The sequence below is a fragment of the Stegodyphus dumicola genome, chromosome 1, assembly GCF_044657685.1.
Source record: "Stegodyphus dumicola isolate Sdum_Otavi_A_Nest chromosome 1, ASM4465768v1".
Lineage (NCBI taxonomy): Eukaryota > Metazoa > Arthropoda > Arachnida > Araneae > Eresidae > Stegodyphus > Stegodyphus dumicola.
Genome location: NC_140768.1, coordinates 281,262,887 through 281,277,876, shown reverse-complemented (window position 1 = coordinate 281,277,876; position 14,990 = coordinate 281,262,887). Strand labels below are relative to the sequence as shown.

General features: G+C 34.2%; 1 long non-coding RNA gene across 1 annotated transcript in view; it reads right to left on the bottom strand.

Moving 5' to 3' along the window:
- Positions 1–3,450: 3,450 nt before the first annotated feature.
- Positions 3,451–14,990, bottom strand: part of LOC146999563 (uncharacterized) — a 113,040-nt gene continuing 101,500 nt past the window's right edge. The window contains exon 4 of the long non-coding RNA XR_015038543.1: positions 3,451–3,665. This is a non-coding gene — a long non-coding RNA (uncharacterized LOC146999563). The remainder of the gene's footprint in view (positions 3,666–14,990) is intronic.

The following is a 14,990-nucleotide window of genomic DNA, read 5'->3' as shown; positions in this document are numbered from 1 at the left end:
AAGATCCTTTATCACTTATTATTCTTTCTAGTTGGCCAAAATCATAAACAATATTCTCCAAAGACTGTAAAATAGTATTTTTAGCACTAGTATTCGTAATTGCAGAAATTCTCACAAACCTAGTCAGTTTATCAATTATCACTAACAGTAGTTGACTACCTCTCGAACTCTTTACGAAAAGACCCAAATGATCCATATGAATAATAGCAAAAGGTCTTTTGCCAGGTTTTATGGGATGTAATAGTCCTTGTTGCTTGCCACCTGTCACTTAATTCATAAGGCACTCAATGGACATTGATATGTGTCCTCTCACATATCGTTTCATGCCTGGGAACTAATATAATTCCTTTATTTTGTTAACTGTTCTATCCACAGAAAAGTGACCGAATAAATCATGAAATTTCACACTACACTTTTCCTAATGCTTTTAGGGATCACACAAAGAAGCCTCTCTTTTTCATCCACTACGGTTTTGCAAAACAACCTATACTTTGCAAACACGTAATTCCTAATTGTTTGTTTCTCCTCAGCAGTTCGTTATTCTTGAAAATATCAATAATTCTTTTCAATTCTTGGTCAGTACGTTGTATCATTAGTATTTGCTCTTCTTTGGTTAGGGACCGGCAAAGTTCAAAATTTTCAGCTATTCTTGTCATCGTATTATCAGCTTCCGATACAGGATCTCTAAAGTGTCAACATGAGACAGTTTTTTTTTTTCCCTGGCCTATGTTTTGTCTCAAAATCATATTCTTGAATTAAACTACACCAACGGGTTAATTGAGGATTTGTGGTCTTCTTCGCATTCATACAGGGCAGTAAATAATACTTGTAAATCTTATGCCGATTAAGAACTGTCTTAACCTGTCCCACGTCCATACGATTGCCATTAACCCCAATTGGTTAGAATGATGCATTTTCTCTGCCTCTGTTGTTTTCTTGCTAACGCAATAAACAAGATGCTATTTTTCATTTACCACCACATTGCATTAGCATTCCACCCAAAACTTCTGCAATGAATTTCAGTATCTGCATGCGGTTGATAGTGAGCTAATATGGGCTTATCAGTCAGTTGTTTCTTTAACAGTTCAAACGACTTTTTTTTATTGCTGCTTTCACTAGAAGTCTCGATCACTAGAAGTCACTAGATTCTTCTGTGTCAATTTCGTCAATGGTTTGCTGTTTAATGCTGTTTCGCTGTTTGCGTCGGCACAAATCGTCTAAAAAAATCCAGTTAGACCCAAGAAGCTTCGTACTTTGTGTACATTATTTGGTTTTGGAAATTCTGTTATGGCTTTTATTTTTATAGAGCCTGGTCTGATACCATCTTCGTTTACAATAAAACACAAAAAATCTACTTCTCTTCTCCCAAATTCGTATTAAATAATTTCGAGCTTAAATTTGCCTTTCTTGGGCATTATAATACCTCCTTTAATTTGAAGATCATCTCTTCCCAAAATTTTGCAGGAGTAAGTATATCGTCTATATAAGATAACATCTTATATAGTTCAGCAAGGGGCAGGTTCGATAGTTAGAGTCACTAGCCACTTTCCCGTCTGAGCTGCGTTGTTAAAAGAACTAAATCAATTATTTAGGACTAGGTATGAACTCATTATGTTAGTCTTAATACTGACGGTATGGGAAAAGCTAAATCATAATTTTTTATGCAAAGTTCTGAAAAAGTTCATGGCTTGCTTTAAAACAGTTTTTCTTTTTTTGAATACTGTATATAAAAACAAGTTTCTCTGAGAAATTCCTCCCCGAAGGCAGCTCTCCTCTTAAACAAATAGCCCTCGTGTGTGTTGCCATATTCAAATAAACGAACAAAACTTTGGCGAACAGTAATTTCTCAGTAGTTTAAGTTTTGCCGCTTTTACATACTTTATTCTTTCTAGATGCCTGTGTGTGAGTCAGAAATAAAGAAAAGTCACTATATCTATTCTTAAAATTAGCGCTTTACTCTTGACTTAAAAGCTTTTTGACTTAACCACTTGAGCTAAAAGACGTGCCAGGCACGTCGAGATGTTTTTGTCTCAAACCGCGAGCGACGTGAACACCACGTCGATAGGCATTTCTCGCAAAAATGAAAATAACGTGGTGCACACGTCGCCTAACAAAGAGATTGTTTATTTCTCGAGCTACAGCTCTATATTCCACTCGCAGACGCGGCAAATGATACTTTACCGCTTGTTATATTGTAGCGCACGGCACCGCAACCGTGAAGTTTAGTCGTAGCACAAGTGGTTAAAAGTATTGGCATACATCCATTACGATTTCTCCTTTCAATTTCATTTTATTTCTGTTAAAACCAGACAGTAATTATAAATGGGACGGGGAACCAGTAGAAAATACTTGGTTTTAGACTGAAAAAGGATGTTCATTTGCAATTTGTGCAATAGTTTCAAATTTGTTTATCGTGGGGGGGGATTACTAAATATACGTATATTACTCGTATATTACTTATTTGTAACAACATTTATCGCACATACAAGTTCGAAACTCTAATAAATATACCTCACAAGTTTCTTATCGTGAAAAATCTGTTTCATTACTTTTTAAGCAACATAGATATATAATTAAGACTTTTGGAGAATTTTGTTGCGGCTGTCGAAATTTCTTGAATCCTAAAGTGTGGTTTCTGTTATCACGAAGATTAGCCACCCCAGCTCTGTACATTCGATAACGCGAAAAAAAAAGGTCGTTTTGCGATACCGTACGAGATTTTTGGCGATACCAAATTATCGGATTTCGTTGAGGGCCGGCGCAACTGGTGCAGCTGCACCAAGCAGCAAAATTTAAGGAGGAAAATTTTTTCGAATTTTATAAAGAACCAGATCGTAGAATTTCGGAATTGAATAGTTCGCTCCGGGTAGGAAAAAGTGTAGCGCTGTCCTTGTATTCGCTAAACGGGATTTTGAGAAATGCTTATAATTTCCAGTACTAGATCTACATCTTGTGAAGGAAGAGTGCATAAAACACAAATTTAAGATCTACTTTTTTTTGAAAGCATATTTAAGAGCTATCGTGAAATGAAGCCTTATTTCGATTAACACTTTTACTGTCTGGTATTACAATGTATTCAGTATAACGTGTGCTTCTGAGTCATTTAAAACATAATCATGTATTAAACTTTATCATTTGTTTCATAAGAAGATTTGTCGACTATATTATAAATTTTTTCCCTGACCTCTCAGATGTGTTCTGGGTTTGAGATGGATCTTCGTAGCACTAAAAGGGAGGGCTATAACTCTCGATCCTCACATTTTTGTCGAAATGTCTTTTGCGATGTATTATTTTTCAAATCAAAATTCGATCGGTAATGCACATACAGAAATTGGCCAATGGTTAATAGAACCGATAGCGTAGCTAATTTTTTGTAATTTTTTAAATCTATAAAGGAAGCAATAAAATGTATTACTTTTTCTTTTTTTATACGTGAACGCTTCTCCGATTCTGTAACGAATTATACAAGGTGTGACACAAGGTCCAATAAATCATTGTACTTACAGAATCAGTTCTGCGTGGCATTATTACCCTTCAACATTCACACACTTCTGCATTCGGCGATGCCGTTGCTGGTAACAGTTCTGGAACGAGGCTTTTGGAAGACCCTTCAGGAGGTTCTCCGTTTTTGCCTGAATCTCTTCAGTTGAGGTGAGATGGGTTCTCTAAATAAAAACAAAGTCTCATGGAGCTAAATCAGGTGAATAAGCAGAATGCCCGATCACAGTAATAATTTTGCTGGTTAGAAACTGTTTGACAGATAGAGCTGTGTGGGCGGGTGTATTGTCCTGGCGGCAACAGCCATCCATCACTCCGATGTACTACAACATTACATCTTTTCCAAAATAAAAATTTTAAAACTTAGGACTCCATACTAAACTGTTTTATAAATCGTTCTGTCCTCAGAATTAAAGCAAAGAATAATTAAATTAAATAGCTTGATATTTTCAAATACTGAGTTAGTATTTTTGTGCGTTAACAGTTCGCATAAACTTTGTGAATAAACATGACAGAAGAGGAAAAAATGAACAAAAAAATTTTAATATTTTTTCAACTGTATTAACAGTTTGACAGGTGAAGATGTCTTCATCAATTTACATCCTAAATATCCAATCCAAGCACAGTGAATGTTAAAAAAAAATGTATGGCAGCACTTAACATTCTGCAAATGTAAACTTTGATCAGCTGAGTGCGTCTAAGGTCCACACAGTTTTTTAACTTTGCCATATCTAATATAAAATCCTCACTTTTGCGTCTAATCGCTTTTACGGTTTACCACTTTTGAAATAACACTCTAAAATAGCTAAAACGTATCATCTGTCGAATGCTTGTTTTTCATACGAAAACGTATATCGCTTATAACGCACATAACGCTTATAATTTACTCTCACTTTTGCGACGTATAACATATTTTTATAACGCATGAACGCTGCTAATGTTTTAAAATAATACGTATGTCGACAAATGTTTATTTTTCGGACGATAGCGAGTAATGCTTATAAGGCTCATAATATATATAACTCTTATAACTTATCCTCACTTTTGCGTTGTATCATTTTTCAAATAGTTCACGGGTACTTAAAACGCTGTATATATATTTAAATATTAATTTTTTATTTTCGATTATCGCCCAGGCAATGAAAAGCAGAAACTCTTGTAAAAATCTTATTAAAAGTTAATTCTTTAGAAGATTGAGGAAAAACTCTGGAAAAATACTTACGAGCTTTAAGCTGTAATGGAATTCATATTAGAAAACTCAAATTCTATAAAATACGTATCAAAATAAAAATGCAGATCAATAGAAAATTAATTATTTTTCATCATTTCATTTTTCTGCATAATGTAACATGAAAATCTAGAGAGAGGATGCTTTGCCGGAAAGATACGAATACAGGGGCAAGCCTATTTAACATTGAGTAAATGGCAATCTCGTTAATTTGGAAAGATATCGCTAGGCTGGCAAGGGTTTGGGCGACTTATATTTAGAGTCAAATTTGGCGAGAAATCGTCAAAAGTCGCCCAACTTGGCGACCAGTTTATATGTTATTTGTTAGCTCAGAGCGACTTTGGAGAGCTATGCCTTTTAGATGCGCTTTGCATTCTACTGTGTATAACATTCTTAGTAGTCTGAAATGCAACTATTGATTGTTCAATGCTATGCCTTTTAGATGCGCTTTGCATTCTTACTGTGTATAACATTCTTAGTAGTTTGAAATGCAACTATTGATTGTTTCAGTTTAAACTACTTCACAGTACTGTCATACTGTGAAGAGTTGTACAACTGTTTAAGTTTCAGAACTCTTAAGTATTTCTTTTAATAAAATAAATATTATCAAGCTATCATCGGACCTATGTATATTCTATCTATTATCGTACGCACGCAACAATATACACACACAAGTCGCGCCAAAGGATTTGAAAAATCTCTGTTGCGACTTTAAAATAACGCATACTTTCAGCCTTTCCCCCCTTTGTAATAAAATTTTATTTTGTTTTGTTTATATTAACTATTCAAACAGTTTTTCAATTAAATTTAAATAAACATTTTTTAATCCAGCTGTTTCAGCCATTTTTTTTTTCAATTTTTAATTAATTTATATTTTGTTAAAGCTCTTTATATTAACCATTCAAAAAGCTTTTCATTTTAGATTTAAATAAAACTTTTCTAGTCCAACTGTTTTATCATTCTTTACCTTATAGATGTAAGAGTTTACATACCTAACGCCTAACGTTTTCAGATAAAATTGCTGTCTGCACAAAATCAGACGTAGCGTTTTCCGGTTTGTATTATCAACCACACCCACTTGCGTAATAAGAAAATAAGCGAACATTATCATCCATTACAATCACGTACGTTTTCCCTTGTACATTAATATCTCAAGAGCCCGAAATAAAATACTAGCGGAAACGCATTGATAGAACAGTTTCTCTCAAATAATCAAATATGAATCGTAATTAAACATCTAAATGAATTTGAAATGTCAATTAATGTTAGTTTGTAACTTCTTTTAAAACTTTCAAGATTTAAAAAAGAAATACCAGTTTTAAAAAGTAAAATACAAAGCTAACAATATTAATACGAAAATATTAATAAATGAAATTAGTTAAAAAATTTGAATGAGAGTATATTAAGTGTAACATATTATTCATTTATTTTGAACATTTTGATTTTTAGTTTTAATTACATGAAAAATATAGTCCAAAGGAAAATTACATTAATTCTCTGACTTCTGACCACGTGAGACCTATTTCTGTAATTTCCCCCCCCCAAAGGATTCCTGTGGTTCGAGCACTTCGCTTTTACAAATTAATTCCCTTCTAAGAAAATCGTTCTAAAGTTAATTCCAAGATATTGTTACGAATTTTGTACTTGGATAGGAAATTGTAGTAAAATTATAAGTAAAACTGTTGTATTTCTTTTGTACAATATAATGTAACATGAAAAATCTACAGAGACGAGCTATACCGGAAAACTAATACAAGACCATATGCATTTAACATTGAGTAAATAGGTATCTCAGTAATTTGGCGAGATACCGCCAAGCTGGCAGCGATTTTGGGGACTAAATTTTGTCTTAAAGTTTATCGATAAATCGCAAAAAATTAGGCGACAAGTTGGCAGCATTTTGGTCCGGTCTCTGTATCATCGTAATAGCTATTGTAATTGATCACTATATTAGTTGTAACTGTAATTTGGCCTCCTATGCTTTCCAGTAGTTTCGAGGAGCAGAAAGTACTAGAAATATCTCGGCGGCCAGGTGAAATCTATATAAGGTCGGAGAGAGCATCTGCTCTCAGTAGTTGCTGTTGTTAGCTTTTAGCTCAGCGTACATTCCGAGTATTCTTTCCGGTTTAGCTTCGCTCTTTAGTTGCGCTTTGCATTACGTTGTGTTTAACGTCCTTAATGTTTTGAAGTATCACTACTGATTATGTTTTGTGATACTGTGAAGAACTGTACCAGTATTTTTGTGGAAAGTTCCAGAACTCTGAAGTGTTTCTTTCGATAAAATAAATTTAATTAACGTAACGTCGGACCTGTGTGCATTCAATCTATTAAGGACCCGTACGCACGCAACAATATTATAAAGCAGAATTTTACAAAAGTAATAGCAGTACTTTATTGTCTATTTGTTATCCAGATACATATATACACAATATAGCACGTGTGCTGATAAACAATGATTTGATAACAGAAAAATTTTAGCTATTCTAGTGAAATTTACTGTGCTGATTTCGATTAAGAAATTTAATTTTGTCACCACGCTCTTCTCCCTGCCTCGAAAAATAACAGAATATTCATTATTGTAATTGTTTAAAATCTAAGGTCAGTTTGTCTAGTCTCAGGCCTGATCTAAGATCACTCAGTCTAAGGTTGGATCTTCTTCAACCGCAACATATACTGTTTCCAGTTAGCCTAGCTTAAAGGATCCTTTTTCACAGCTTTAGTTTATCAGAAAGGCTAAGATATCAATAATAAAGCAATGGGATTTGTTGGAAATAGCAGAAATGTGCAAGTTTATTCCAGAGCTTGATTAAGATGTTTAGATGCTCTACATATATAAAAGAGTTAGATATGCTCACATACGCTAACGCCACTTTTTTCTATATTCCTTCTCTCTCTCGATTTGGTTTAGATGCATCATGCATTCTATGGTAAAAACGCCAAAGGAAAATTTTTGGTGTTCCTTTCCTTATAAGACTTAACGTCTTTCACTGCTGTAAACTGTGACCAATCGCTTGCTAGATACACAGGAATTTATCAGTAAGTCTAAAACTAAAGTACACAAACTTGAAAAAAGTGTAAAATACAGTTTTATTTTAAACGCGAGTAGATGAACGGAAGGCGCACCTGATATAAATCCGCCAGCATTTATAGTGAGGAACTATAAATAGTAGAAATTCAAATGTAAAGCTAAATTTAAGTATTATTGTTATGAATTTTTGTACATATGTAAATACTTTGAGTTAAGTTATGTTTAAAACTCTAGTATTTTTTGTATAATCTAACATGAAAGCCTGAAGAGTCGAAGCTCTGCCGGAAAAGTAAGATTACAAGGGCAAGTCAACATTGAAATAAACGGGTAAATTGGCGCGATAGCGCCAAGCTGGCAACGATCTTGGTGACTACTTTTTGTAACCAAATTTGGTGATAAATCGCCAAAAGTCGCGAAACTTGGCAACTATTTATCGAGATTTCTGTTTTGTCCATGTATAACTAATTGATACTTTAATTGTGTAACTGTGGGCGCGCCCCGCCTTTATATGTAATTTTAACCTCATATGCTTTCCAGTAATTTCGAAAAATGGAAGATCTCAGAGATTTCTTGCATGCCCTGGAAAAACTATATAAGATCGGAGGGAACTTCAGGTCTAAGTTTTTCAGTATAGGATAGATTTCGGAGTATTGAGATCGAACGTGTGAGCTTCGCTCTTTAGATGGGCTTTGTATTGATCTGGGTTTAACATCTTGGTAATTTGAAATGTAACGACTGATTGTACTGAGAAGAGCTCTACGAGTGCTGTTGTGTGAAAAGTTCCAGAACTGTAAAGTGTTTCTTGTAAAATTAAATTTTATCAAGCTTTCATTGGTTCTGTGTACGTTCAATCTAATACGAACCCATTCGCACGCAACAATACCTAATGGTTTCCGCTGAAAACATCGCGGACTAAAACGTCACGGATAAAACAACGCAAGGCGAAAATGTCATGGAACAAAACATCGTCGGAGAAAATAAAGCAAAGAGAAACTACCGCAGTTCTAAAACATCATGGTACAAAACATCGTCGTCGAAAATAAAGCGGTTCAAAAACTTCGCAGTTTAGAAACTTCGTCGTCGAAAATATCGTGGTAAAAAATAAAGTACCTACAAAACATCGCATGACGATAACATCTCGGAGATGCGTTTTTTAGGCTTTAATAATTATAAAACGATTTGTGAGCGCAAAATGGAAAGAAGGATAATTTTTACTTTTATTGCTTACTTTATTTTTATACATTTTTTAATTAACTAATAAATATTTGCTGAAAATGTAAAATGGAAACTTAAGCATAGACAATTAATGCAACTTATAGCACTTAATAGAATTTTTAACTGACATTAATAAGGTCATTAAAAATTATTTTTTATAAAGTTTTACTGGTAATTTTTCATGAAAAGTATAAACTAAAAAAGAATAGAAAAAGGAAGATAAGTAACTGCATAACTTTATCTATAAAAAAATTGCTAAGTTAATTATGAGATTATTTTGTTCACCTTTGTTAATCTGATACTCTTATGGTGAAAATTATTTCTTGTTTTGTTTAAATGTCTTGTTCTGTTTTTTTAAAATTTATTAGTTAATAAAAATATGAAAGTAAAAATTATCCTTCTTTTCATCTTGCGCTCACAAATCATTATGCGAATATCCATTTACAATTATTAAAGCCTGAAAAACGCGTTTCTGCGATGTTATCGTCATGCGATCCTTTGTAGGTACTTTATTTTTTTACAACGATATTTTTGACGACGATGTTTTTAAACTACGAAGGTTTTGAACTGCTTTATTTTCTACGACGATATTTTGTACCATGATGTTTTAAAACTGCGATGTTTTCTCTTTGCTTTATTTTCTCCCATGATGTTTTGTACCGCGACGTTTTCGCCTTGTTTTGTTTTCTCCGCGACGTTTTCGTCAGCAATGTTTTTGCCGCAGTGTTTTCGGCTGTAATCATACCTAAGAGCCAAAGGTAAATAGAGCAATTTAATCGCGAAGTTGGCTCTCATTTCAACCGGCGAGAATTTAACTACCGGCAAGAATTAATGCAACGCCAAAGGTAGGAACTCTTATCTAGAGTAGCCAACCTAGTAACGTGGCCTTCCAGACGCAGAACACGCTCTGACTTAACAAACTCAAATCCTCACTTGTGTATACACGAACTAATTTTTTTCTGGCTGGAAAACGGAAAGAGAGAAATGACAATAAAGATTCCAAACATAAAATATCTGTTTGAACATATTAAATAAATCTCACACCCTGAATACCTAAGGATATTTTTTATAATGCCCCTTTCTTTGATGTTCTAAGCAAATGCTTATATTGCTTAATGGTTAATCCAATCCTGTTTTCATCAGGTTACTTCCCAAAGGAACTAAAGAAAGCAAATAATGTAGACATAATAACGTAGATGACGTAACATAAAGAAACTAAAGAAGGCAAATAATGTAGACATAATAACGTAGATGACGTAGCATAACGTAGACAATAGCATAGACATATATAACATAGACAATAGCATAGACCAGGGGTGGCCAACCTGCGGCTCGCGAGCCACATACGGCTCTTTGAAGGATTATTTGTGGCTCTCGATAAATGTACCCCAGTTCCCTTTTCATTTTTGTGTTATTATATTTTAAAAAATTATTATCGTTCCGTATGTGTTTCAAAATGTCTTTTAAATTGCAGACAATAAATATGAAAGACTAAGAGCAACGTTGCTCTTAGTTGCTCTTAGTCTCAACGTTGCTCTTTGTTACAACGTACGTTGTAACAAATTTAATTTCCGTCCATTGTCTCTTGATTTTTTTTTCTGAATCTATATGAAATTAACATAATTCAAGGTGAGTTTTCCATTTCCAAAATAATTATGACCCAAAAAGCATCTGGAGAATTAGAATTAATAGAGATGCAAGAAGATCAATCTCTACAATTAAAATATAAATCGACGCCGATTACTGAATTTTGGAAATTTGTGCCAGAATCGAAGTATCCTGAATTAAAAAAGGCTTCTTGTCGAATTATTTCAATATTCGGATCAACGTACATATGTGAATCATTTTATTCCACTTTAAAATTCGTGAAATCCAAACACCGATCAGTATTAACTAATCAGCATCTCAAAAAATTACTGAGAAATGCTGTCACCAATTTTTCACCAAATTTTAAAGAATTATCAAAGAGAAGTAAAATAAATGTGTTTAATTTTTAATATTTAAATTCAGCACTAAATACAATAAATATTCTTATATTTTATACTTTTATTTATAAATAAATACAATAAATATTCTTATATTTTATACTTTTATTTATATGTTTTCAATAAATATAATTTCTGTAAAAAATTTTTTTAATTCCTTTTAAATATGTATTTAATTACGGCTCGCGAAAAATTTCAAATTTTGAAAAATGGCTCAGACTGTCAAGGAGCTTGGCCACCCCTGGCATAGGCATATATAACTTAGACAATGTAGACAAATTATAACGTAGACAAATTACGAACTCATTACTTGTAAACTAACGTAGATTTCTTACTTGAAGTTCTGGAACTTCAGAATACTCCAAAAATGAAACTTGTCCATAGACTTCCTCGAAAAGAAGGTCCTACTTCATAAAGCGAATAGTCACTTGTCACTTCAGTGTCACTTGTTTATATACTATGCGCATGGAAGAAAAGCAGGAACGCCGGGCTAGAGCCTGTACTTAGACAGACTTAGCTCGTGGGCTTCATAATCAGTCTTCACAGTGACTAGAACCATCTATTCTTCGTTGGTAGATTCAGGCTCGGCAAGGATCGTACTGGTACTGCTTTGTTTGCCCCTTGGTTATGGGGACACTACATAGTTAGATATTGAAAGGTTGTCCTTGGGGTTTTAGCTTCCCTTGGACAAATTTGGGAGACAAGACTTTGACCTATACTTCGTTCTCTTTGTAGATGACCGGTTGGGGCACAGGCGCTACTGACTTGTGATTCAATAATTTGACTGCCTGCATTTTTGTCGCTCGGGCTTGACAGAGAGGGGTTTTGTTTCCCTGGATCGCCTCTAGAGGAAAAGGCACAATAACTGAGTTAAGAGCCTGAAAACGACCCAGGTCTGGAAGTCACCCGCTTTCGTGTACTACTGTGTAATGCGATAATTAGATATTATTAACAATGGAGTAAATTCACAGCTAAAATGATATGGAAATTGCAGATAAATTTTAATCAGTCGTTAAAACGTGTATCTTCTTTTATTAGTTTTTCACAATGAGATTGCAACAAATACACTAATTTGTAAGCATGTGTAAGTATATTTACTCAAATACTTGGGTATTTATACTCAAATACTTGGGTGACATTTAAAAAGACTTTCTTTGGATTCAATAAAAAGAGAATGAGTTTAAGTCGTATTCCCATTTACCCTGGTCCTATAATTCTTAAGAACAATACTAAGTATACTTGTTTCTTGCTAGGATATTATAGTCATTTACATAGCTTCTTATCAAACCCCAGTACTTAAGCCGAAATTATCGCCATAAGTGTGTCAGGTGTAGCTTATCTATGAAAACTATCGGTCATTTAAACATCCCATTCATGAGAAGAGCAGTCTTATGCAAACATAACATTTGGTAATTCTTGTGTAATATGTAAACACTTTTAACTGCTCTTCATACTTCGAACAGGTAGGTTAAACAGAATAACAAATTTATGTTTGAAATAAGTGTTCATTTTACATGTTTTAAAGAAAGAATAAACTTTGTTATCAAGAAGCATTTTATCTCTGATAAAAAAATGACTAATCAAACCTTCAGAAATGACAAATTACAAGACATGTCATTACTTGTATGAATAAACGTCGGCAGGAAAAACACTTATACTCTTCAGTCCTAATGTTGGGTTATCTGACTATGGCAAAGACACTTCGTGTTGGGTTATCTGACTATGGCAAAGACACAGTTATCTGCCAAGGGAAGGGACGCCTTCGTGGAGGATCTTCTACGGGAAAATGACTTGTATTTTGATAGATGACGATACGCTTAACGAAAAACCGCAAAGACTAACCATGCCGCTAGCGCCTTTGCCTGGAATCGAACCAGGTCAAACTACCATTCAGCAGACTTAACTACTCGGCCACTGGTGGAGGCCTTCAATTCTGTGATTTGGGGGGGACGCATATATAGAGTCGAAGCAAAAGTTCATTTGCCCTCAACCCTTTCATTTCGAATGCACCATTATTGTGAAATGAACATGGAAGATGAAATAAGAGTGATAGTAGCGTTCTCAAGCATAAAATTACGCAAGGCCCATTTTCAAATTTTGCTTACATATGCTGTCCCAGAAGAAAAGAATGAAAATTCAAGATAACTTATGTTTAAAGTTTATTTGAGCAATGCATTGCATAAAGATGACTATAAATATATTTCTAAAGTTCAAAATATAAAAAAAAAAAATCAATTGAAATGTTTTAGATATAAGTCTTAAAATGTGTGATCGTAGGCAAAAAATGCCTGTCCTTTTCAAGTTTCATGTTATTCAGGCTCTTTGTTTTCTAACCTAATTTATTTTAAATAAAGAAGTTTAATTATTTTAAATAGGAACTATTAGCGTGTTATATTCATGATAAAAATTAATTACAGAAGTTTTTTTCTTTAACAAATCAATAGCAAAATAATTTGACTGTTAGCTTTAGATTATTTTACCCAAAAATTAGTTTATAAGTCTGTCTAAAAGGGGCAGAACATATTCAGTGGCATAGATAAACTAATCAAGCTAAGTTTGACTACTTTGAATATGTGCTGTCCCCCTCTAGGCAGGGCCCACCAGCGGCCGAGCGGTAAAGACGCTGAACACTGGTAGTTCGGTCCGAGGTTCGAATCCCGCCGAACGGGCCAGCTGCATGGGCGTTTTCGTGGTTTCCCAATGTGTAGCGTGTATACGAGCCAGTTTCCTTTAGAAAGTCTTCCACGAAGGCATTCCTCCCTTTAGGCAGATAGCCCTCGTGTGCTTTGTCGTAATTTAATAATCCAATTCAATCCTTCAGGCAGATTTACAAACTGGGGGTAAAATAATCTCAAGGTAACACACCTGACATGAAGTGGACGACAAATTATTTCTAATGATTTGCTAAATTTTTATCTAAAAATTTTCAATTGATTTTTTTATATTTTAAATTGTCGAAATATATTATAGCCGTTTTATGCAATGCATTGCTCAAATTAAATTTTAAATATTAATTTATCTTGAATGGGCCGCAAGCTATCAAATCGAACTTTGAAATGAAACCAGGTAAAAGTAAATGGACAGTTTGTTTGGAGTTCTTGAGTTCCTCAAGATATGCCGTCGTAGCACAATTAGCACGTATGACTGGAAATCAGAAAATCTGGAGTTCGAATTCCCGCAGGGCTCTCTTGATTTTCAGTATTTCCTCCAGGTAAATTCTTAACAGCAGTTCAGGTGGAGCCAAACTAAAAGTTATCAGGGTCAATGTTCCTTCTAACCTTCTTCGGGAACATACAAGGACCTGACTCGGAACAGAGAGCTTACTAAAGCTATGTTCACTAATTGTGGTAAGTAGACAGGATACAGACGAAGGGTATACAAAACCCTTTATTTTTCTCTATATACAATAACTTCCGTACTTCGGAATACACTGACCCGCCACTTGGGGTCTAACGTAAAAGTATAAAAATAAAACTAAACTCTAATTTAACTTTAGAATAATACACGTGGAAGATTGGCCTTATAATAACAGGAAGCGTATGTAGCACAGAGACTGTGAACACTACAATACGTTTAATTTATCAAGAGGATTAAAACCTCTGGCCTGGAAGGCAAACAGCAACTGCGTAACTTCTAAGGTAAGCGGCCTGCTTTTGACTCACTGCTTCCTCTCTCTCGCTTGGCAAAAGGCCACAACTTAAATACTTGGCGTTCGCCAGACAAACTTTGCATAAAAACCTTCACGCTTATAATTCTGGCCGGAAGTAGAAAATAAGAAGTGATAGTAAAGATTTAAAATAAAATAAACGTTAGTAAAACTTAAGATCCTTACATACTTCCCGTCAGAGTTAATTAGTTTGAAACTGAGGTCTAAAACGACCTTGTTGAAAACTTTTAGCTCTAGAATCTAACGCGAGGCCAATCTTTTACAAACATAACTTCGCTAGAAACTAGAAATTTAAAAGAAAGAAATTTGTTACAATAGCAGCTCCCAGGATACAAAAATTTTTTTTCATCTGTACTGCATCTAAACAGG